At 43.4% G+C, this 24,725-nt stretch overlaps 1 protein-coding gene across 5 annotated transcripts in view; it reads right to left on the reverse strand.

Annotated features, from left to right (window-relative positions):
- LOC127471583 (contactin-4) overlaps window positions 1-24,725 on the reverse strand; it is a 283,238-nt gene that overhangs the window by 143,216 nt on the left and 115,297 nt on the right. For 2 of the 5 annotated variants that reach the window (XM_051788648.1, XM_051788644.1), the window contains exon 1: window positions 13,787-13,957. The exons of 1 other annotated variant lie outside the window; for it this stretch is intronic. The gene's annotated coding sequence lies outside the window, so the exon portion shown is untranslated. Of the gene's footprint in view, window positions 1-12,891; window positions 13,035-13,260; window positions 13,303-13,786; window positions 13,958-24,725 lie in introns of those variants that run through there. 2 more of the 5 variants (XM_051788646.1, XM_051788647.1) reach the window with 2 other exon arrangements.

The raw sequence follows: 24,725 nt of genomic DNA on the forward strand, positions 1-24,725 counted from the left end.
GTCACTCCCCATCTGATTCAAAACTGGAATAAGGATAACCTTGAGCCTCTGGGAATTAGAAGTCACTCAGACTGGTGCACTGAATTGGAGCACAGAGCCAGCTTCTGTAAATGAAGGTTAAAGAAGCTGTTCAGCTTCAGTCAAGGGGAAAAACAACGAGGTTTCTTGTCATGTAACAGGCAAACAAGGTGTGTTTTTTTTTTCCTAAATCAAAGAAAATTGCTTGATCTGTGAAAGGAATTAAACAGTGCTATTCCAGAGGGGCAGCATCCCAGGCATGGGCAGCTCCCACCTCCTGAACACCAGTCGTGGCCCAGATTCAGCAAAACCTCAGGTTTGTAACCCAGATCCAGCTCTTAATACTCTGCTGAATCCAGGCCTGTGTGCTGGGAGAGGCACAGACCCTCTTTAGCAGACGGAGTCAGTGACCTGCAAAGCTGAACCTCCAAAAATAGAAGGTGCCCAAAAGATGTGGCCCCAAAAGTGCAAACCTTTCCAGCAATCCTTTTTTGATGTGCTGAGTTTTTGCAGCACTCAAAAGACAGATTTTTTTGTTGTTGTTGTGGGAGCTGTTTTTCTAAGTCCCAAGATAAATGTTAGCCCTCCTTTTTGTGCAAGGAGGAGAAAAGAAGGGAATTTGAAGGCTCAGGGAGATGAAGGCCAGTGGGCACGTGCTGGTGGCATCTCACTGAGCTCTCCTCACTCTCACGGCACGTCTGTCAGATCCTGATCCATCTCCAGCTTCTTTGCTGAAATGATCCCTCCTGGAGTTGCACTTACACACAATTCCCACATTACTAAATATATACAGGCACTTTGTGCCTGATAAAACAATGACACACACACACAGCGTGTTCCTGAGACGTGCCCATGATAAATGGGAAGGAAATGCTTCAAAAAATTAATTGTCTAAGAAAAAGACAGAGGAAACAATGTCAGTTTTCACATTGTGTTTTCCCCCTTTGGGCATTTATTCACATCCACCAGATAGAGATTTCATTTCACTGCATCAGGGAAGTCACAGCACCTCAACAGATGCAAGTTCCCAACTCGCTCCAGTCATTTATATTTGTCAGGCTGGTGGGTCTTTGGTGTGATCTGAGCCTGAGCCTCCTCCTTGTCATCCCACACCTGCCACAGCTCGGGCCTCACCCCAGGGGGATACAAGGAAAGCAAGGATTGCATCCATCAGATTAAGACAAATCGAATTCTAACAATATTAGCAAAGATTGTTGATGGAACAACTCAGGAAGTGCCCACTGCATGAATTATTTAAACTGGAGTTTAAATACAGCTTCTTCCACTGAAGTTTTATTGATGTAAGCGCTCCCTAAACTTATGCTCATAGTACATATCCCCCAAAAAACTGGTTGTGGGGCAGCTCTGTTAGTTGTGGGGGCACACGGGGAGAGTATTTTTTGCTGATATAATTAAAGACACATAGAAATAATTATTAATGACACCATCCCTTTCTGATTTGTTAGCCTAGAAGCAACTAGAAGAACCAAACCCACTTTATCTTCATGCAGAACCTAATGCCACAGCTTAAAACCTGCTTAGAGAGCCTGGATTATCCAAAAATAGTCACTTAATCACAGGCACCCACTCCTTTAATATTTCACTGTGTGGCAGCATTCCCTGCACACCTTTGTCACTACTAAGAGCAGCCTTGTGGAAGCAGCAATCCATCTCAAACATGGATATTCCCAAATGCAGGACATGTCCCTTCACCTTCTGAACACGTGCAGCAGAGCACAATTTTCCCCTGCAGCAAAACGTGACCACAATTAAAGATTTTTAATTACCAGCCACCAACTAAGACACTCCAACCACCCCCTTACAACACTCACTCTCTGTCTCTTGCCCCCAGGAAACCCAGCAGTGCCCTGGAAAACCTGAATAATGTGCAAGCATAAATCATCTCCAGGGAAGGAGATTTGGGTGGCTAAAGGCAAGTCTGAATTAAGGGTGTTAATTAGGGATTACTCTGTATTATTCTACCTTTTTCATGAAGGGATATAAGACAAAACTCTCACCTGAGGCAGCACCTCTCAGAGAACAGCCAGTTTTGCTCAACACAGAACCAGCCCATCGTGCCACAAATTCTGAGGCACTTTGCTCAAACAAGGAGTGACACTATCATAATAAAAAGCTACAAGCAGTGAAACTTCCCAGTCTGGCATTTCCTACAAATTAGAATTTACCCTCTTTCAGAGAGTCTTTTACTGAAGATTATCTAGAACAGTTACCTTAAAACTCACCAATTTAAAAACAATTCCCAACTTCACACCGAGTGACATTTCCAATGCAGTATTTTGGTAGATTAAAGTGAATGGCTCTCCCCTATAGCCAAGCAATAAATTATAAACCCTAAAATATAGCAGCTATAGGGACAGACTAACTTGAAGAGCAAAAGACATTTGGGTTGGTATTCAGGAAGTCCAGCTCTTCTCTCCAAACTACACCACTGATCCACCATCAATGGAAATGGTCTGTGAAACCCATTATGTGTTCAATTTGACTTTTTTCTTTTTTTTTTTCTGATAGTAAAAGCTGCCAATTAGAGACCTGAATTCAGAGCAGAGCACATGCCCAGCCCACCCAGCCCAGCCCCTTTCCAGCACACAACACTGGCTGCAAAAAGAAGTTGTCAGCCAAAGTGGGACATTAAACTCCCTCTGACTTTTTGATCATAAATTTCCTAAAGAAATAAGGGATAATTTATTGCTGTCTCAGTTTGACAGAAAGATGCACCGAAAAAACGAGGCTCCCGGGACTCTGCGTGACAAGGAAGTTGCTTTTATCCCCAGGTCAGCGCTTCAAGATAACGAATCAAGACAGTTTCACCCTCTGAACAGAGATAAATAAGCAACATTCAAAGTTATTCACTTCTGAATAGGCCCATTCCCAAAACACACGTTATCAGGGAGCACTATCTTGTCCAGCAGACAAACAATGATGTGAAAATATTGAAGATAATTCCAGGCAATCTCCAAAATCAGCATCTTAACGACGTTTTACTTTTCACTTCTGGAGATTACAAAATAAATCCCTTTTATTTCCAAGACAAGAAGAGAGTTTTCTCCACAGGTGTTTCACAGGGAGAACTCACTCTGAACAATGTTTTGCCTGATGTGTTGCCTTCCTTCAGAGGCACAAATTGAGGGGTTTTAAGAGTAGAAAACAGAACTTAGAAAATAAAAACAACCAGCAAGTTTATTAACTTTGAAAAGCTGGTAAGAAGCCAGTCTCACACTCACTGTGTTCCTGGGAATAGAGGTTATCAAAACAACAACTCCCTCATCACCTATTACCAGCAAAAGGCTTCCAACCCAGATAATTGAGATGCTTGGACTTAGAAATGTTTTTAAGTGTTTTGTTAAATTCAGAAATCATCTAGGGAAGGGAAAAAAAAACCCCCAAACCCCACCAATCATTTTGATAGCCCTCTTATGTGCTTGTTTAGTGTTTGCTTTAAAAGATTGCCTGGAATTGAGAGAGTTGGGGTTGTTCAGTGTGGTGAAGGGGAGGCTCCAGGGAGACCTCAGAGCTCAGGTAAGGAAGACCAGAACTGTGCAAAGAAAGAAAAAAAACACATCAATGCTTTGCATACTGGATGTGAAAATAAGAAAATGCTGCATCTCTGAGCTCACAGGCTGCTCAGAGCTGGCAGCTGTCCCACAGGGGTGCAAAGCTGGAGATGGGGGTGCTCTGCACCCACTCCAGGCAGGTCAGGAGGTGATGCCAGTTTGACTCTGGGTGATGTTGGCACCGTGTCCAGGAGCATTGCTGGGTGTGCTCAAACCACCCTGGGGCTGCTCTGCCCTCGCCTCCGGCTGCCAGTTGTTCTGTAAGAGACACAAACCAGCCTGGGGAGCTTTAAGTGCTGTGCTACAAATGAGCCCTGACAAAAGTTTGATGGGAGGTGTCAGAAAGCATTCCCTGCTCTGCAGGTTGTCTTCCTTGCGAGGGAGGAAAACCCAGACCACACAGATTCCTTCACAGTCACTCCTCTGCCTTGCCTGGCGTCCTGTTCACCATATAAATCCCATTTTTGCTGGGTGGAAGGCCCTGCCTCCAGCCTTGCTGCTCTCAGCAGTTCTCCTGCCCACGGCCAGCTCCGAGTGCTCCATTTCTCACCACAGCTCGTGGTGCAAAGCCAAACAGCTCAGCTGGTGTGAAACTCAGGAACCCACACAATGAGGCAACATAGCAAAACAGAGAATTTACAGACTCCCAACCTGCTTTTCCTCCTGTTATCAGTGGATTATTTCCAGCAGCAAGGCCGGGATTGCACCCAGGATATCAAGTGAAGGCACAACACGCCCCATAAGCATCCTTTGGGATTTTCCTGACTGCTGAAACAGTGATATCACTGCTTCCTTTGCAACTCTAAACCGACAACACAGTTGAGTCAAGATCCTGTTGGTGATATTTTACTATTATATAGTCTGGTTTTGCATACAAATTTATTACTTTCATAAAAATTTGAGCTTCTCTCCAAGGAAACTAACAGGGAAGCAGAGATACAGAGGTCTAGACTTGACCATGGCCCTACAGAACAGGCTAACTTAGCCCTGGCATCAGTTCACTGAATGGCTTGGGTTCAGAATGGCCTGAACACAAAGCTTTTTCTCTCACTGGGAGAGCAAATCCTCACAAAATCAAACCAAGCAGCCAAAGGAAGACCACTGAAGGCTGGAGGCATCTGCTCACCTGATTGTAGCTCAGACAAAGCAGCAAATTCTTTGAGGCTTGGTGTATAAAGAGAAGTGAGCACTGCTGCTCAGGCAGTGATGTCATTTGGGGTTATTCTGCGTTGGAATTCAGGGAATAAATAGGCTGTAATAGGAAACATATTGGTCTCTTAGTACACTAGAACTTTGTTAGCAATTCGAAAATCTCAGGATTGCAGATGCCTGCAGGTGCAAACAAGTGCCATGGGCACAGCAGCAAGTGCCTGTCTGGGGTGGCCAAAGGTTTTGGCCACTGAGAGCCCACCTGCCTGTGACCAGGCAGGATTTTGCACCTGGGAGTCCAGACAACAAATCTCTGCAGAAGGTGATTTAAAAGCCGTGGCTGAACCTTCTGAGATAAGGGGAGGGCAGGAGCTCCTGGCTGTTCTGACCCTTCCCAGCAACAGGACACGTGTCTGCCAGACCAACCAGCGCAGGCGAGCGGAGGGACTGCGGTGACACCTCCGTGTCATCACTGCTGCTGCTCCTGCAGCCTGCAACACAACCCTGGTTTAATTACCAAACATAAAAGGAAATAAACTTCCGAATGAAAACAGAGAAATTGCTCTGTGTGTGATTTATGGGAGCTATTCTTCAGCAGAACAACATAAACCCTGCGTGGTTACGACCCCCGATTAGAGCTGAAAACACGCCGGCGTTTGCCTGCACTGACTATGCAGATTATGGGATGTTACTGCCTTTTTGTGCCTCTGCCATTTTTTCATGGCAGGAGTGTATTTTTTTAAAGACATCCTTGTACTAAGCATTGGCTCCTGCCAGGGAAAATAAATAAGTCAGACTGGCTGTGTGCTCCCTCGTTGCCAGGGGCTCTCAAGCTGCAACGCGCCGAGCAGCTGGCGGAGGAACGCCAAGGAAGGGGCACTGCTCCCAGCTTTGTTTTCAGCCTGGAATATCAATTATTGAAGGAATCAAGCCCAGGGCCAGACAAAACAAGAGCCATCTCTGCAGTGGAGAACTATGTCAAACGATGGGAGCTGCATGGCATTTCAGGACTGGCTGGATGGCAGCGCGAGGATTTATTGAGATATCACATTAAGCCCTTGGTTTTCCTGTCATAGGCAACAGATGAAAGGAAACAAGGTTTGCAAACTCGACTGAGGCACTGATTTATGTGTAACAGCCTCAAAAGGCAGGAGCAGAAATGTGTGTTCCTGTTATCCCTGGCTTAGGGCTCTATGCACCCCTGCACTGCACAAAGGGAAGAGCCAGGGGGTGGGGCTGTGAGGAGCTGTGGGAAGATGCTCTCCCTGCCCAGGTCCCAGGGGGAGCTGCCTAGACCTCCTCTGCAACAGGAGGAAGGCACAGGAGAAAAGGAAAAGAGCCAGGAAGGACATGAGGCTGGTTCTGGATGCACAGTTGTTCTCTGACACTGCAGCCACCTTCAGATTTTAAAGCCTTTGCCCGTTTTAAGCCCTTCCCTGAACAGCAGCTTCTTCTCCCACCTTGCAAGGATGGAGTCAGCATGAATAAACAAGAGGAGTTCACACCAAATTCAGCCTGTTCTCCAAAGAGGCAGCAGGAATTCTTCCCTGGGAGGGTGGGGAGGCCCTGGCAAAGGTTGCCCAGAGAAGCTGTGGCTGCCCCTGGATCCCTGGAAGTGTCCAAGGCCAGGTTGGAGCAACCTGAGCTAGTGGAAGGTGTCCCTGCCCATGGCATGGGGTGGAATGGGATGAGCTTTAAGGTCCTTTCCAACCCAAGCCAGTCTGGGATTCTATGAATTCATTCCCAGCCAGGTTGCAGACAGGCACAACCATATACTGAATCCCATAAAACCCATAAAAGTACTGTCCTAGTCCTTTTTACTGCCCATTAAACCCCATTTTAAAAATCTCTTAGAGTGTTAATTGCCAACTTTTCAACCTTTATCTGCATCTTATCTTTATGTGCCAGCTCATTTCCAGTCATAGGCGATATTTTCCACTTTTCATTTTGCATAGATGGAGCTGTCAACTCAAATTTAATACATCCAATATTTGGCAAAACTTCTTAAGTGATTTCTGGGAGTTTCTGGGACAATTCCTTTAAAAAAAAAACTTGTAACATCTTGAATTGAAGATAAAAAAGAGTTCAAAACCAGGAAACAGAGTATGGAATCAGAACATTTAGACCACGAAAAGGATGAAAAGCATGTCTGAGTGAAAATATCATCCACTTCAGCATCACAGATGAAGTTTGGAATCTAATCATGCCAGAATTGGCATCATCATTTCCTATAATGACTCCTAAGGAAGATGTGGATCCCTAACAGCTCTAGTCTGTTTGAGGCTTTTCCTGTTCAGCCTTTTTTAAGTCATTATCATAAAGCCAAGACTAAAAGCAGGACTAGAAGTCAGGTTGTTTAACAGCAGGTGATGAAGAGCAGTTCTAACCCAGCAGGGGCACAAGGGACTTGGGAAGGAAACTCTCCCAAGGACAACACTGCTGGCAGGCAGAAATCAGGAGGTGAGGCTGACACACAGCCCAGGAGGAGAGAAACCTGGGAGAGCAGGGAAGAATGCTGGCACCAAGGTCAAAATGGACAGTTGGGGCAGGAAAAGGGAGCGTGAGGAGGCACCAAAGCCACCCCAGAGCTGCCATGAGATTCCAAATCCAACAGAGGGGTGGTTTGAGACTCCAGCTGGGAACAAGGAGGACAAACCCAGATTCTGTCAGGGTAGTACTCCCCTGCCACAAATTAAAGTGATTTTTTGAAGAGCTAGATGAGAATTTACTGCATGCAATAAAACAAATTGTACCATTTAAATTACAACGGTAGTAATTAATTTATCTCCTGTTAAGACACTTAAAGCAATGACTTGTAGCTATAACCAGTGAGCAGAAATAGCCCATTTTAAGGCCAGACACACACAGAACATTGGTGCTAATGGAAGCCTGTTAGTTCCAACAGGCTTTGGATAAGACCATCATGGAAATACAGGATAGTGGAAATAATAGAAATGACACTGGATGGAAGGAACAATAAATCATAAATACTTGCATCATCAAATTTCTCACTTAAATCTATTCTATGTAAAGGATACCCACTGAGAAAGAACTACACACATTATTAGCCTTAGCCAACAGTTTTCTAGGAGCTCTTATTTAATTTTATTTTAATTAAAGCAGCAGGTAAAGGCACAACCATCACGTTCCCATATATTTTAGGACTGTCACATTATCAAGGGGAACTCCATGAAATACCCAAAGGAAGCTAGAAGTTATAGGAAAAAAAAGTAAAAATAAATATTTCAATCAAGAGAATTATATCTTCCTCTTGTTGCTCTTTTTATGTCACCACACAAGAAAGAAAATCACAGTAAAGGCACAGCAGGCACCGCTATTGAGCGTTAATGACAAAACTGAATTGTTTTGAGTCTGGAGACATAAAAATGTTTAATTTCAGTCTACAAAGTTGCTACTTTTAAGTGTCCCTCAGTTTATCTGTCTGTTCCTTCTGTCTACTCCCTTCTGCAGAAGTTCTCAAGCCCAGCAGCCCTCAGACTTCTAGGTTTGTTAGAATATTAAACTCTACACAAAGATCAATTAACTCCAGAGAGCTCTGTCTGCCTTTAAACTCAGTCGTGAAACTATTTCATTTTATTCTGATGAAGACATGACCACTGGTTGTTTCCATATTTTCCTTCACAGAAATGTTCCTTCAGCCAACTGAGAAAGTTCAGAGAAACTATTAAAAAACCCACACGGGGTTAATTTAAACGCAGTTAAAAATTCAGGCAAGTTCCATGAATCCTGACCTACATTTAAAATTTATTGCGAAAACTTCATCAAGGAAATTTTCTTTTGCCTGGAAGCAGCACTGCAGATGTTTCACAGGCTGTGATAAGTGATGGGGGCTGGTGAGCTGATCTTCTCATGCCTGTGGCTTCAGCTCCACAGAGACAGACAGGACTGGGTGAACTGTCACGTCTCTGATGAAGGGAAATGGTCCCGGAATCCCAGACTGGTTTGGGTGGGAAGGACCTTAAAGATCCTCCAGTGCCACCCCCTGCCATGGGCAGGGACACCTTCCACCAGCCCAGGTTGCTCCAAGCCCCGTCCAACCTGGTCTTGGACACTCCCAGGGATGGGGCAGCCACAGCTTCTCTGGGCAACCTGTGCCAGGGCCTCCCCACCCTCACAGGGAAGAATTCCTTCCCAATATCCCATCTGACCCTGCCCTCTGGCAGTGGGAAGCCATTCCCCCTTGTCCTGTCCCTCCATGCCTTGTCCCCAGTCCCTCTCCAGCTCTCCTGGAGCCCCTTTAGACCCTGGAAGGGGCTCTCAGCTCTCCCTGGAGCCTTCTCTTCTCCAGGGGAACCCCCCCAGCTCTCCCAGCCTGGCTCCAGAGCAGAGGGGCTCCAGCCCTGGGAGCATCTCTGGGGCCTCCTCTGGATTTGCTCCAGCAGGTCCAAGGCCTTCCTATGTTGGGGACCCCAGAGCTGGGCTCAGTGCAGAACTGAGCTCTGAACACACGTTTCAAACAAAGGAAGTGAATTCCTGGTGATATCAAATAATACCAAATATTCCTGGACACTTGCATGGAGGGAAAGGCCCCCAGCAATGCTGACCTGCTGGGCACTGCAGGGGGATTTAAATGGACTGCAGGACTACCAAACCAGTAAAATAAAGAAAATAAATGAGTCAGACCCATCCTCTAAGCTCATCTTTAAGTACCACTTATTAAGCACCACAACATGAGCTTATTAATAACCCCAGCAAGCCAAATTCTTTGTAGTGACAAACCATATTCTGTCTGGGACAAGCAGTACAAGCCACACAAGGGATTCCAACACTTCTGTTTCCTTCAGCCCACACTTCTATGGAATGAACTTAAATATGATAAATGATAAGAATTTCAGCCTTTACTGGGAATTCATATTATCACATTGATTAGCTTTGCCACATACCAAGTAGAAAACATTCACAACATCAACAAGCTTCAAAGAATAAACTTGATTAGCAGGGATCTCCTGGCAACCAGGGAGAGGGAGGGGTCTGAGTATTTTGAAGGCAAAAAACTGTACTTCAAATGAGACAGGATTGCAAGACCAAGTAACTTTTCTGTGTCTCTAACTCAGACAGGGTTATTCACTTCTCATCCCGTTGATTCATTTGTAAGAAACACGACAGGCATATTTGGAGGAAAAGGCTTTTTTTGGTTCTAGCATAATAAAAAAGATGTTCCCAGCAGTTGCCAAGCCTGGGACATGGGAGGCAGCAGTGCCAGTGATGGATGAGTGAGCAGAGTGCAGCAGAAGGGAACAAACTTCGGTGTTAAAGACAATTTATCAGGGAACTTCCAGAGCTCTGCAACACATCCCTCAGCCTTCACAACTGCACTTTTTAGTGTGTTTTAGGAACAGAAAGCTCCTTAAATTACTTTTTCTTTCCTGGCTTCTCTTGGTTCTTGCTGCAGCAGGAGACTTTCTTACAAGCCACTCGGATTTGAAAGTGAGCAGAAGACTTTCCCCACCCTTAGGCAAGATGGACATTTTCACATGTCTCCAAGATAACAAAAATCCAACACTTCAAACTGGCCCAAATTTAGTTCACAAAGTCATTCAGAGAATTTACCTTGATATACTTTTCAAAAGATTTCTTTTTAGAGGATTGGCAGAGAGTCTATCATGGCATATAGTCTACAAGTCTATCATGATGCTCAGCTACAATCACCAACCTCAGCCTGGGGACAGACCAGTGTAATTTGGTTTGGATGGGTATGAAAGACAAGATTTTGGTTGTAGTGCCAGAGGGAAAGCAGAGGAAAAATCCCTCATAGATGTTTTCCGAAGTCCTGGCTGCTGCTCTCATAGTGATGTCATTTTGTAATGAAAAAACACAGTGATGATGCACAATTTTAAACATGTAACTTCTAGGCAATATGTGGAAAAAACCAGCATTTAAGGCAATAAGTCTCAAAGTAAACTCTAACAGCAAGCACAGAGATCACTCTAGAGATTTCCTGTGGGAGAATCACACTGAACTCTAGTATTGATGTAAGGTTAAAAGATATTTTAATCAATTGACATTTAAGGCTGCAGCAGTGTTAACATGCCTGGAAAATGCAAAACCCTCATTAACCCTCTTGTGTGGGTCTTTAACCTTAAAATACCACCTCCATTTGATACTGGGAAAGAGGCATTTCATATAATCAGGACGTTTTAGGCTCCTAAGAAACAGCCACACAGTGTATTTTCATTTTAAACAGTACAGACTAGAATCCCAGCTTCCATAAAGTTGGTGATTTCTCCCAGGGGAGAGAAATCCCTTCCTGCCTTTCTTGCTCATCCAGAGGAAGCTGGAAGGGCTCAAAGGAGATATGGCTTTTACAGTGTCACCCCAGTTTTCCTTATTTCTGTGACCCCCCAGCTATTTTCCTTCCCGGGATACATTTGAGGCTCCACCATATCCAACATTATTGGTGTTTACCCTTTGCAGCCTCTGAAGAGGGTTTAAATTGTTTCCTGTTCCTTCACTCTGGGATGTGGTCACTGCTCTGTCTCTGATGCTTCCACTCCACTAAAGACCATTATGGTTTAATGACCCTCCCTCATCCCTCCCCTGAGAGCAGAGGGTGAGCACACACACACACAGCTAAAGATACACAACCTCAGCAAACCTCCTCAAATCCATAATTTATAGGCAGGGAAGTTCATCAGCCATCTGACCTCATTAGCTTCTCATGCCCCACTTGCAAAAACTTAAAAGAGATACTTCCAGAACTATTTATGAAACCAGGGAGGGGTGAACCAGTATGGAAATGATAAAAAGAAGCTGTGTTTGAAACTGGTGCCCAGTGACTGAACCTGCAGCTGCATAAAACCCCTGAGCTGTGCTAAACACCCGGGAGAGGAGCCACAGTGGAGAGCCTTCTGCTCCTTAACACACATTTATTAAGTTTTTCTGAGTTCAGTTTCAAAAAAAAAAAATAAAAAAAAATTGAAATAATCTTTTTGGAAGCCAGTCCTTCATTTTGAGTAAAACCAGACCAAATGTTGGTCTGGGTTATAAAAAAATAAACTCAGCATCAAGAAAGCATCATGACAATTCATAAATTCACATTAATTCAATGGTAATTCACACATCTCCTGTTTAGCTATTTGGCTCAAAATAGAAGCTTTCTGCCCAAATCAGTGCACTTGTAAAGTTATGAAGAGAAATGAAGTTACATGTTTAAGTACACACACGACACAATATGCCCAAATTCCACAGTCCACAGCAATCTCAACTCCATTTTTTCATTAAAAAAAAATTAAATATTAAATTTTATTAGTGTAGCCTGTACAGCCTGCTTTATGGTCTGACTTTTACTTCGTGCCACTCTTCCTCCAGCCCAGTGAGGAAGCCCTGCAATATTTCCAGCTCTGTGCAGGGCAGTTGCTGACTCTGCCCAGCTCAGCAGCTCTGCCCTCACCTTCCCTCCAATGTCATCTCTCTGTGCTGCTGAAAGAACAATCCCAGACAGTTGTGGGACAACTGAGAGCTTTTTATTAACTGCAGCTGCTTCGTTGTACTCAGGCAAAGAACTCGGGAAGCTGCAGATTTTATCAGGCAGGACACCAGTTCTATTCCGTGGGCAAGTTACAAGATGGCAATATAGGATAGGCTCGACTCTATGTTCCTGATTAAAATCTAGGTTGGTAGTCGAGTTTCATCACATATTTCACACAATAATCCATAAAAATGAAAGCTGCAGAAAAGCAGAGTAATTTTATAACATCTCTTATCACAGGTGCAACGTGACACGTCCACTCAGATCTATCTGTTGAGAAGTATCTCAGAGAGTTTTTTCCTTTAATATTTACTCTCTATTACCTCCAATATGTGTTTATTTGGAGCTTGGCACACCAGGTGTTCTCTTTTTCGAAGCTTAAAACAACAGAGTGTGTTTCCCTGCAGGGAATAGGGCACAGAAGGTGCCTGCCCAGCATCCCCTGGGCAGCTCCCTCTCCAGTAAACACACCCAGGGCTGAGACAAACAACACTTGAACACATCTGGAGCTCTAAAAGAGCTGGAAGGGAAAGGTTTTATCAGTACTAATTAGTAACACTGCATCCAGCAAATACATTTTAGTGTCTGTAACTCAACTAGACAGGGCTCTGATTCTTCAGCACAGAGACTAAAGCACAAGGTCTCGTCACTGAACACATTTACCTGGATCTGGGCAGGCACCACCCACACTCAACCATGCCCTTGTCTGGTAGAAGGACTTCTCACAACCCTCACACTCATCAGGACCAGCTGCCACACTTTCATTTTGTATTTCAGACACGTAACTTCTTCTCACTTAGTGATCCCTGCACAGAAAACAGCAAAGATCCTGCGTTTTCCACAGCCAAATCCCAGGACACCTCAGGAACCAATGTCACCACCTACCTCCAGCTTATGGGATCTGCTTTTTATTGTACTTTTTAGCTTGTACAGGATTTTTTTAAACACGTTTAAGCACCAAAAAGCAGCTAAAGGCAATTAATTACCTCTATAAATTATCTGAGTTTCATAACCCTTTACACAGGAACTTACCAGGGCTCGTGACAGCTGGTCCCAAATTCCTCCCAGTGGTCCTATACTCGATATTTCCCCACACACACAGCACAGCCACACTCCTCAGCACAAAGCTGTTCCCCTGCACTTCATTTGCCCACAGTCCTCTTAGCCCTAAATTGCCTTATTTACATTTCCTTTGCAGAGCACTTGAAGTCCTATCCCCTGATATAGGGTTTCCTTCTGGCAAGCCTTAAAATTTGCCTTCTTTAGTCCATTTGCCAAGTGCCTGGGATAGTGAGCTTCTGTAAATTCTGCCACCTCCTTTAAAATCTACCCCACTGCACTTTATATCTCGCCATAAGTTGCACTTTATTCCTCTGGTCTCCTCCTGATGCTTCACTCTAACTTTAAATCACTGTTTTTCCGCCCTCAAAACCAGGCTGATACTGGTGCAGCCTAAGCCAAACTGCTTTACAGCTTCCTTGAGAATACATTCCTTTTAATTGTAGTAACCAGAGCTCTAACAAAGCCTTTCTGTGCAATAAATACAGGCAAATCTTACCTGTGATTTACAGCTGGTCCAATGAAACTGTCTGTGCACCTCTGCAACTATTAACTAAGTGCCACTGAGCTGAGCAGCCAAAAATCCTGGTTCCAAGCCAGAAGTGTGATGTTGCTGAAGTCAATATGTCAAATTGCAGCTCAGGAATTAACAGCTTAAAGAAACCAAAGATCCCCGTCATCACTGAGCCCAGGGAGTGGAAGGAGGCTTGGCTTTAAAATGGATGTACATTCCTAAGATGGAAAGAACACACTAAAAAAAAAAAAAAAGGGCAGCTCTTGCATCATTGCTTCCTGGTAATTAGGTCTGACTCTGTTCAGCTCAGGCTATTGATACTTTGAAACCCAAAAGCAATAGGGTTTTTATTGTGCTCATAAAAAATTTAACTATTTCATGGTTCAATATACTCCACCATATAAGTTTAATCAGAAATGACATTACCAGAACTAAAGTAGAGAGAAAATCTGAGACTGTCTCAATCGCTCTCAGCAATAAAAGGCTTCAAATTACGTGCAATAAAGCATTTAAAGGATATAGAAAATACTGTTTTCTGTTATGTTCCTCGGGGGTTTAAGAACACCAGGGATTTCTTTATGCAATCTTTAAAGAAACCTTTCATTTAATAATTTTTACGGCTTACTTTGGAGTGCAAAGCCGATAATCTCATAGTTTCTTCCACCTGCTGGGGGGCTCCTGTCCCAATCTTTCTCCTCCTCCCTTGCAAAAGAGGATTCCAGCAGCAGGAACCACACACCAGGTACCCCCTGTGAGCTGCCCAAGTGACCCAAGGGCTGATTTTCTCTCCCAATTCCCCTTTTTCCCTCCTCCACACTTCCAAGCAGCTGCAGATCCACCACAAACCCTTTGCTTTCAAATGCACTGGTGGCTTTTCTAGGAAGTGTGTTACTGGCTACCACAAGCACAGTACGGGGAACATTTTCTAATAATTCAATTTTTTTTCCTTTCAGAAAAGCCAGAAAGTGTTTTGCAAGGGGATTTCAACCTATTTACCAAGATTTTCAACTATATTCCATATTTTTCCTCCATAAATAACAGCACAAGGCTACTATCACTCAGGATTTTTGCTCTTCAATGCAAATTAAAAAGGGAGGTGGTTCCCCCACAGCTTGTCCCAGCATCAAAATCAACTTGATTTTTTTAAAGTAAAAGAAAGTGGCATTAAAATATTATTCAGAGAATTCACTCTATAGTGGCAAAGTTTTGCTTAGTTGAGCTCAGAAAGTTTGGCAATAGGGTCGTTTTTCAGCAACAAGATTAAAAAAAAGTATTAATGTAAAAGCTTTGGACTTCTTAATGTAGAAGCAGGAGCTCAGTGGAGGTTTATTTATTATTTTAAAGGAACATATATGTATATACAGATACATATTTATATTTTATATACAAATATTGATCCTTTAAAGGCCAATGTATATATTTGCAGCAGTCTGACACCTCAGTAAGAACCCCATTCTTTCCTGCATTGGCTTATGATCACTATAGAAATGCTGAAATTACAACATTTCTAAGAAAATTAATTATCATCATCATAATTCCTATCAGCCCTTTCCTTGGTGCTCATTGGGGATGCCTTTTATTCTGAAATGAGGGCAAGTTCTGCTTTCAATTAGGAAAAAAAAAATGCTGAAAACAGGAAATCTCCCCCATCCTCTTCACACAGGCTTAACTCTGCCTTGCTGTTTTCCATGGGAGCAGAAAGCTTCCCAGTCCAACTCCAGGTACCCCTGCCAGGCAGGATGCCCATTCCAGAGGCACATCTAGAACACTGCAGGGATATTCCACCCTGTCTGCTCACTGTATGTGACATTTTCCTTGTTCTACCCCTCGGATTCCTTGGCTCCAGGAATATCCAGAGCACAAAGGAAACCAGATCCTGCTGCTCTGCTCTGCCTGTGCTGGTCTCCTGAGCCAAATCTAAGGAGAATATCCCCTGTCCTTACCAGCGAGCCCCTTCCATGCTTCACACCCTTCTCTGCTTTGAGACTTCTTGCCTTTTCAGGAGAAAAATTATCTCCTCTTTTCTGCCTTTGCCACTGCAGAATTTCATAACTTGTGCAGTAACCAATATAAGACCAATCCAAGCTCTGAGGCTTTGTCTCAGAATAAAACAAAGTCCAGGGACAGAGTATTTAAATAACTGTTTTGAAGAGCATCTGAAACTGCAGAGTGACATTTCCTAACAGTGTGCAACGTCCCCGAAAAATCCATACACCTGTTATCAATCTTAAATGTCACCACGACCACTTAGAAACTGCCCAGCCTGGCAAAAACCAGGGCAGCACCCAAAATGTAAAGTTGGTATTAGAGGTATTGACTCCTGCTCTTGGGTCAGGAGGCTGAATTAAGGATCAGCACAGGGATCAAGCACAAGGAAGAGAGTGGTGCAGCTCTCAGCCATCGATGGGTGCTGCTAAAGTGCAATGACAACTCTTTTTGTAAGCACAGCATTAGCTTAATGCACCTTTGAAAGTCATTTAACTTGCTCACAGTATGTACATAAATATATGTGTATACACAGACCTATATTAAATACTATATATATATATATTCATGCTTTATCTTATTAAGCACAGGGTCATCCAGGCACCTGGAAACATCTCTAAAGAGAAAAGCAAATATTTCAAGTTCCAGCCATCCATCATACAACTCTAATTTCTGCTTTCACAACACTCCCAGAAACCAACACGAAAAGTCTTCCTGGCCAAGGCAAAGCATATCCTTCTCTTAACTCACTCCTCAGCATTTAAATGAATCAAATCAATATTGCTGATATTCTACCAGCAAAGCCACAAAGTTTGAAAGCACAGAAAGACATCAGGCCCACCCTCCATCTGACAGCTCCAGTCAACAGCTGCTCTGTCCACAAGTTACTTTTATATTGTAACAGAGAAAGGAACAGCCAGAAAAATCCTACTTATGCCAAAGAATTTGTCTCACTTTTGTCCCTGATATGCCTGGCTGACCTGCTCTTGGAGAGTTTTATTGCTGCCTTGACCTGAAATGACTCAGTGCCATCCTACACAAGGAGATCTTTTACTGCTGCACAAACCCTTTGGTCAACAGGATGGGCAACTTCCTTCAGGGAATCAATTCCGTGCCTGTAAAAGCAAAGCAAAGGAGCTGCTGAGCTCTGAGCAGATGATTCTGTCTCACCAGCCTGACGCAGCAAAGAGCAGCAGAACAGAGACCCAAGAGCAGCTGGTGGGGCCGTGGAGGAAAACTGGTACATCCAGGGATGCTCAGGGTGAACTGGCCCCGTTTTGCTTCACACAGGACTCACTGTCAGTCCCTGGCTGGTCCCCAGGGCTGTGCCTCACCTGGGATGTGCAGGGAGGCTGCCTCGCTGCTCTGCAGCCCTGGGCACCACCAGCAGCAGCCCCCTGGGAGGGAGCACTGCCCAGCCCTCCCCAGGCACCCCTCCTGCCCAGGGGAGCCACCCTGCTCGCTCCAAACCTGCTGATATCCAGGGAAAAAATGCCAAATGAAACCTACACTTGCTCACAGGCGATGATTCTGTCTCTGCTGAAAGATGATTAGAGAAGTCCCTGTAATTAAGCAGGATGCTGCCTGTGCTGAGGGCTGGTGAGACTCTGCAGCCCCACTGAACAGTGCACAGGATGGAAGCATCACCTCTCTTCCCCCTTACTCTCCCTTACTCACTCTCACTGCAGGTTTAATCTTTGTGGAGTGGACTCTTCTTCAAGTCTCCCCTTCAAAGACACCAACAGAAAACGCAGTTTCTCATCATTTTATTGCAGTGGGGGCAGTGCAGAAATGTTCCCTCCTCCTACAGAACCTGCAGGTTTATTGCTTTACATGTTTTATTTAATCATCCCATCCACCAGTTCCTAAGGTCAATGCAACAAATACTTAATTGCCACTTATTTTTAAGCAAACAGATTCTTTCCCCACGGTCCTTCTGAACAGATAAAGATGCACTGAAACCCTCTCACACAGCCCAGGAACGACACGAGGCACTGTGGGTGCAGGAACTGAATTTACACACGTGGGGAGGGACACAAACACAGCACACAGCTGGTGGGAAACGCTCCAGGAAAGGTTGGGAAGCTGATCTGATGAAGGAAGAACCTGGAGGCCACTTGCACAAGGCTCACCCCCAACCCAGAGGATGCCCAAGGACACAGATCCCAGACTCAGCACAACCCACTCCCTACTCACCAGGGGAAATGGGAACCATCACTGCTTTAAGGAAATTGCTTCCAGGGCTTTAACAAAAGCAATTATTTCCTTTATGCAATATATATTGGAATAAATCAATGCCATTCATTTGAGATACAGGAAAGGATGGGATGTGATAGACAAACAGACAAACATCCTGCTCCCATACAATCCATACACAATGTGGTGCCTGGGATTATTGCATCCCAATTTCTTTGTAACTGAGAATAAAATACGTGTTTCAATTTTGTTTCCGTGTCAATTAGATATTTCTGCATTCGGTTATCACAAAATAAAAGTTGTATTATTCCATTTTTAACATAAGATTCCAAAACTGCAGCTTTTTAAAAGATAACCACGGTTTTATTAGGACTTTATGCAAATTGCCATAGATCCAGTGAATTCAATTAACTGAACTCCAATTTGCAGAGAAGCCTGGTCCAATAATTCAAAAACTGCATTTCTTGAACAGTTTTTGGTTGACCAGTGCTTACAAATCTGTCATTTCTATTTGTCCTATTGTTACAGAGTTGTCAGCACACATATTTCATAGAAACCACGAGATGCCCACAAAAACAGGTTAATTAAGGAGTTCTCGTACATCCCAGTCACATTAACAAGCAGACCCCAAGAGCAAACAAAAAGTGAAGCAAATGAAAATATCCTGAAGTATTTATTCCATAATAAAATGGAAATAAAGACTTTAATTGCTTTTAAGTTCTATTCAGCCTTCATTTCCTCAGCAATTATCCAGACTCGTTTTTTATTGTTCCTTGGGTTGGATTCACTGTGGTTCCCTGTGACTCATATTTGTTTCTAAATGGTGGCAGTAATTAGTAAACAGGATTCCTTCCAGCTCTGTCTATCCCTGTTGGGATGTATTCCCTTGGAAACAGCCTATCAAAGACAGGAAGACTTGTAACTTTAAATTGTGTGATGTCTCAATGATTTCTTTAAGGTGGAATTCAGTGCAATAAAAGAGACACATTGCTCAAAAGAAAGCAGGGATTCATTATCAAATCATTCCATATGTATAAGGAACACCAACAGAACAGGAACTGATGGATCCTGTGCTGGAGAACACTATGAGAGGAGGAAAAAAAAAAGGGGGAAAAAAACTACGTTAAGCTATTCAAAAGAAAGTGTTGGAGGCTGATAAACAAACCACAGCAATCTCAGCTCACAGTGTTTTAAATCCCTCATTTTGTGAGGCTCTTTAAAGCAATGGATGGTTCCAATAATGGAGCATTATGGCAATGCCTGGGGAGATTGGGAGGGAGAAAGGAGTTACTTATTTTGACACAAACACAACAAAATTGTGGACAACTCTCCCAGAAATTCTTTTTTCTCTGGGCGCTATCACCTAACCCTGGATGTGCTCACTCCCACACCTGCTTTATGAAGCCAAGGTCATTCCATTCCTGAAGGAATTTTTTCCCTAAAAGAACCTTTACACCCAGCAAACTTATGCCTATTTTCTAAAACCCTCCTGTTTATCCAAATTCATGTTTTCAGAATTTGTGTCTCTCTGATCAAGGATAGATTTTCCTGTTGGGAGTAAATCAGCTCTGCAGTGTCATTTTTGTCCTTCCCTGAAGGAGCCAATGCTCTTGGATAGTCTGGTAGGGAAAAGAATTAAAACAAAAATAATTAAGGAAACCAGGTGAGGAAAAACTGACCCTGTGATTAATAAACTAGACCATGCTGGAACTTGGTATATAACCAGCTGGAGCACAGTATATCTATATCTCTATAGATCTAGTTGGAGCTAAATCTTAAAGGATCCTTCAGGTCCCTTCCAACCCAAACCACTCTGGGAGCCTATGAAAAATAACTGAGGAACAAAACAACCCTGTGATTAATAAACTCTACCAAGCATTACAATCTGCAGTTCTGCTTCTCAGTTTATTTTTAAATGGCTGAACACCCCCCACGTACCAAGGTGAGCTCACAGAAACCTGTTTTTTTCACAAAACATCCCTGTTTGCAGAGAAAACAACTAATTTTTGTGGTAATAAGGTCCTTTACCCCTTGGACACAAATTAAGTCCCCTCCACCAAAATGAGGGGAGAAGGCTGGAGGGGTCATAGTGCCCCCACCCTGTGGGACAGTAAAATGTGGCTGTTTTTTATTTGTTCACCCATATTTTTGTCACCCCAGGGAATGGTTGCACTGCCTGTCAGAGGTGATGCTCGCTGATTGTTCCACCCTGTTAAAGATGGGAAGGTGAAATTGTGGACCATGCAAAAAGGAGGATGAGGTGGTTACAGAAGGCAAAACAGAACTACAATTTTATGGAAATATTCGATTTTAAATAAGATTTTAAAAAGCAAAAAGAGACAGAAGGGGGTTGGAAAACAAAATGGCAAAGCAGCACTGGCTTGGGGTCCATCTCCCAGAGATAATTCAGCTGGGTCATGGCAAGGATGCAGAATAAAAAACACAAGTCAAGGGCCAGATTCCATTCCAGAATGTTCTCTGTTGTTGTTGTGGATGTGCCATTAAGGAATTACTCGCTGGGAGCAAAGGATACAGGAAACCACTCCAAGTACAATCCTCAGTCTTTTATGATTCAGCTCAGTCATTTCCAGTAAATAAGAGAAGTCAGGAATAACTTTAATTACTCAGCTCCAGCAATTTCTCCCATAAAAGATGAGAGCTATCAACTGGAAGTATGTTCTGCACGAGTGAAAAAATCAGACTGAAGATCCACAAAAAAGCACTTAGGTTTAGAAAAAGAAGGAAAATTACCCTATGTGTTATTTTAGACTATATAAAGATGACGGTCATGAAGGGGTAGATTTATTCCCTCTTACATCTTTGTTGACTTATCAAATGGATCCCAGTCATCAAAGACACACCAGTGATGCTCAGCACAGCTCATCCTGCTAATGCTGCCTGCATTTCTCTTCCATTAACACTCCAACAAATAACATTTCTGAGATGAGCAGAAAATATTGAGCTGTTAAGAGAACTGGTTCATCACTCCACCAAAACAAAAAAGGGCATTTTTTCTCAATCTGCAAATGTTTCATTTCATAACAGAGAAATAATCTGTAAAAAGACAAAGCTGCAAGTCAGCAAGTCTCAGCATGGCAACACAGAGATGAATGATTTGTCCCTTTTGGATTATTTATTGTGTCTTTATATCTAAGAATCCCAAACTATCTATTACCAGAGATGGTGCCCACACTCAGTTTCTATAATATTGTGACAGCCAGTTGTTTCCATCATTCCTAAAAGCCACTTCAACTGAAGCTGATGTTAATGCACTGGTATCAAAGTTAGGATTGATGTTACTCCCACACATGCCGTGACTGTGGAAGGAGGGAAGGCTCTATCCTATGGAATTACTTTTGTTCACTTTCTCGAGCACACAAGACCTTGAATCTCTAATTCTTCAGCCTATGCATCTGAGATAATTGCTGATTAGGGTATTTGAAGTGTAAGTGATTGTTAAATGTGCTGTTTGGCTAATGTCCAGAAAGCCGGCGTGATCTCACGGATAATTATAGACAGTTTAATTGCTGCACGTCTTTTAATTGCCAGAGTACACGGCTGATGAGAGACAAGATGCAACTAAAGGTCTGCTGAGCCACAAGGAAGCCTCCAAAATTGCAGGTCACCAGCTGAACCTCTACTTTGGGTTCATTTGGTAGGAGAAAAGGAGATGAAATAATTTCTAAAGGAAAGACCTCACCTGTCCTACCCCCACCTTTTCCTGGGAGGAATCCCTCTGTTTGCCTGCCAAAAGCTGCCTCCTCTGTTCTTCTCAGTCCTGGGTGCTCTGCAGACAGGAATTCCTGCAGAGATGTTGTCCCTGTGTCTTGTGTCACCTCATGTGTCCCCTGGCTCGCTTCACCTGGGAGGAAGGGTTCCCAGGAATATTGCTTGGAGTTAGGGCAGTGGGGAATGTGGAGAAGCAAGAACCTGCAGAGGATCCACACCTGCAAATTCTTCTAGACTGCACTGAGCTTTGAGTAAAACTTACAGGATTTGGCTCATGAAGACAGTGCAGGCAGCAGATGGAGCAGCCTTTGTTCTGGACTCAGGTAGCTCTGTTCTAGCACTCGTGAAAATTCAAATACCTCCCATCCCCAGAAGTTATCAGAGACATTAAAGCTCCTGAAATAAATGAGATTGGCAGATGTGGAACCACAAATCCTCCTTTTATCCAGAGAGGGAACCGTGTAAAAAAACCCCTCAGACTGGTTTGCACATCTCCTCCTTTCTGAGCTTTTCTCTCCAGTAGCCAAAGGGTGGCCCTTTTAAATACCATTCTGCCATTAAAATATATTGCTGGATTTCCTGCACAATAACCTTCAGTCACCCAGAGCTAAAACTGGGCACCAAAGCCCTTGGAGAGGTATCTGTTTCCCAAGCATTTGCCTCCACTCAACTGTGTGGCAAAGGATCACTTGAAAAACTTAATTCTTATATATTATAAAAACATACTAGCTCAAAATTTCAATTTATAAGTATATTTCCAGGATCCATTTCAGTTTGCCATCCATCACACACCTAACAAAACTAATCATGGAGCTAATTTGCATTGTCACACTGAGATTTATAATGAAGGAACACATTGAGGGCACATGAAAATGTTACAAAGTGCATGAGGGGTTTTTATCTAAGCTTTATACTGTGATAAATGGCCACACAAAAGTGATAGAGGATCAGCAGGTCAACAGTCTCTTGTAGGTGGTGCATTTACTGCTCTTAATCCTCAGAAAAGTGTCTGAAGGCACTGGGGATGTGTCACCATGGCCAGTCTGACTCTGAATGACACTTGGGTGTCACTTGGTTCTCCTGATTTCATCCTAACAACATCTACTTCATGCAAAACTGCCTCAATTAGAGCTGGAGAAGACATGTGAGGTAAACCTGAATTACTGGCATGAGATAGATGGAAATAACAGGTTTAGCATTTATCCTGCTGCACTTCTAGTGAGCCCCAGGGATGTTGGAACATCCTGTTGGGGGGGAACATAAAAGGGGAACAAAGAGTCATCCTATTAAAAAAAAAAAAAAGGATTTAAACCAGTAAGTCTATCAGTAAGTCTATGGCTATTTCTCAAATCATTGTTCCCCAAATGCCTGAATTATCTCCAGCTATGATGAATGGTAACTTTTTTCCACCCTTTCAAGCAACAGACCTGTCACCACCTCCTTGAGATGACATCCTGCAAACCTCCCTCTCTGAAAACTTTCCCCATTGTCCTGTTTTCTTAATTATGTTTTCACCTTTTGCTCAGTTATACCCCCCTTTGCACCAGGCTAAATGGATGCTTTTCCAGCTCGCAGCTTTTCTCTGATGCCTCTCGTCCTTTGGATTTTCAAAGGGGTTTTTTGCCTCTGAAATCCTGGCACCTCACGGGGGGGGGGGGGTTTGCAGGTGTAACTAAGAGAAGAATATTTGTCCCGTGGATTCTTTATTACTGATGGAAATGTGGAAGCCAGAAAGCTCCCACAGCTTGAGTTCCAGAGCTCACGGAGCGCTGGCAAAGCTACCGACGAGGAGAATGAAAAAATACCTTTTCCCTGGAAACCGAACAGATTGAGGAACAATAAAGCATGAAATCACACTCTGCACCACTTACAGACATTTCCTAGAAGTGCCTTTTGATATAAAATACAATACAGCTATTTTTCAGCTGTCCTACCTGGACATTTTGTTTACAGCCAACGATACAGGAAAGATTTTGAGCCGCGGTCGCTTTGCCTACAACTGTCTGAGGCAAAGCTGAAATTCCCTTCTTCCCCTTAAAGCTGATTTCCTATGGAAGTGCTGGTGCTTTGAGCCTGGTGACCCACAGCCAGGCTAGGGACAGATGCTAAAAACATTCTTTGGAGATGAAACAAAGTTGGTGCTGTGGGTTTAGGTCGACCTTCCCCTGCTTGTCTCTGAGCGGCTCAGTTCCCAGACTGAGGCCTCTTGACTCAGGATTTGAAGCTCCTGTGCTATCCCAGGATCAGCAGCTTGGCTTTACAACTAGGAAGCTTAAAAGCAGCAGATTTCAGGTACCTTCAGGCTGCTTTTGCTGTGAATTTTCACAGCTTTTTCCCTAATACACTTACCCTTGGCCACCACCCACTTCCCAGCCCCACCAGGGCTCATCTTCCACTTTGCAGGTTGTCAAATAACGGCTCAGAGACGTGAAGGGAAACAGTGTCTGCTGAGTTTTAATATAAATGTTAGTGGGTAGCTAAGAATTATATCTGTGGTTATGCAAAGGATGCTGAGAATTAACCCCTTTAAACCATGTTGAAACCTGGATAAACTGAGGGACCAACACACTAAAACAAAACCCTGTGGGTCAAAGGATGAAGCCCAAGACATCTCCTTGTCTCTTTTTGCTGCAATATGTAAAGATCTTACAGTCTGGAATTCTGTATCTAGAAAAAGAATTCAAAGATGCAAAGATTCAGACATAGTTAATAAAGATTTTTCAGGCAGTGAAGCTGGTGCACGTGACAATGTCAGGACAGTAATTCCAGTTTCCCCATCAACCACTACTTGTATATCTAAAAATTAAAATAAAAAAGACCACTGAACAGATTACATCACAAATAGATTAAAGGCTGATTTCCTGTTTATGAGCCATTACACAAAGAAAATACAGCCCTTAATTTATGCCTGTGATGGAGAAAATTTGCAGTGATTCAATATAACTTGATGGAATTGAGTGCCATCCATAGGAAGGAAAGCGTGGTATTACCAGAGTATCAAATGTAAAGTACT

Source organism: Manacus candei, unplaced genomic scaffold (genome assembly GCF_025592945.1).
Source record: "Manacus candei isolate 608988 ecotype Guabito, Panama unplaced genomic scaffold, ASM2559294v1 h1tg000025l, whole genome shotgun sequence".
NCBI lineage: Eukaryota > Metazoa > Chordata > Aves > Passeriformes > Pipridae > Manacus > Manacus candei.